This window comes from Nannospalax galili, unplaced genomic scaffold (assembly GCF_000622305.1).
Source record: "Nannospalax galili isolate Female #2095 unplaced genomic scaffold, S.galili_v1.0 scaffold136, whole genome shotgun sequence".
Lineage (NCBI taxonomy): Eukaryota > Metazoa > Chordata > Mammalia > Rodentia > Spalacidae > Nannospalax > Nannospalax galili.
Window position 1 is genome coordinate 3,156,950 of NW_008340872.1, and position 1,152 is coordinate 3,158,101.

At 56.7% G+C, this 1,152-nt stretch overlaps 1 protein-coding gene across 3 annotated transcripts in view; it reads left to right on the top strand.

The window, feature by feature from the left end:
* The window catches only part of Tmem50b (transmembrane protein 50B), a 57,167-nt gene that overhangs the window by 25,592 nt on the left and 30,423 nt on the right, over positions 1-1,152 (top strand). The window lies entirely within an intron of this gene.

Consider the following 1,152-nt stretch of genomic DNA (forward strand, 5'->3'; position numbering starts at 1 on the left):
TGGTTCGTCTAAGCTTCTGGTTCTCTCTTTTGATTTTATATTGTCGAGGCCGGATTGATTTTGTCTTCAGGAGTTCCGCGGTGGCCCAACTCCAATGTGGATCAGAAGTTTTCAGACTTTCTCCTTAGGTCTGGAATCTTCAAGAATGCTTTTGGCATCAGGAACTTGGGTGTTGGGCTGACCTGAGACCCTGGCCGTGGCCGAACCACGCAGGGATGCAAAGGCAGATGGGGAGGGAAGAAGCCCCAAGATTTCCCAGGGAGTGGATTGAGTAGCTGGGTTGTACTGGATGCAAAGGATCAGGGAGAGTAAAGGTAAGCCTCGGAGCCCCAGAAAGAGGCTGGCGGGTGTTGCAGGACCAAGGAAGTAGAGGGAGATGAGGGCGGGGCCAGGACCAGAAGTGGTGCTCCTGGAGCCCAAGAAAGGGACTGAGTTGCTCTGGGTGAGAAGGATCAGGAAGCAGTATTGGTTCCCCAGGTGTCTGGGGCCCCAAGACTAGGAATGGCGCAGGGCCCAAACTAGGAGTATAGAAGGGGGGGGGGCGATGGAAGAGTGAATGTGGCTTAGGGAGTCCTGGCGCGGAGAGCTGAGGATAGTAGTACAGGCTAGGAGAGTTAGCCTGTGGTGCAGGCCCAGGGAAGCAGAGAGAGGCGAGGGCGGGGCCAGGACTAGAAGTGGTGCTCCTGGAGCCCAAGAAAGGGACTGAGTTGCTCTGGGTGAGAAGGATCAGGAAGCAGTATTGGTTCCCCAGGTGTCTGGGGCCCCAAGACTAGGAATGGCGCAGGGCCCAAACTAGGAGTATAGAATGGCGAGGCAGGGGGATGGAAGGGTGAATGTGGCTTAGGGAGTCCCGGCTTGGAGAGCTGTGCTATAGACTTACCCCAAGAGGCTTGAGGATAGCAGTGCAGGCTAGGAGAGTTTAGTCGGTGGTGCAGGCCCAGGGAAGCGGATAGAGGTGAGGGCGGGGCCAGGAACAGAAGCGGTGCTCCTGGAGCCCAAGAAAGGGACTGAGTTGCTCTGGGTGAGAAGGATCAGGAAGCAGTATTGGTTCCCCAGGTGTCTGGGGCCCCAAGACTAGGAATGGCGCAGGGCCCAAACTAGGAGTATAGAACGGCGGGAGGGATGGAAGGGTGAATGTGGGTTAGGGAGTCC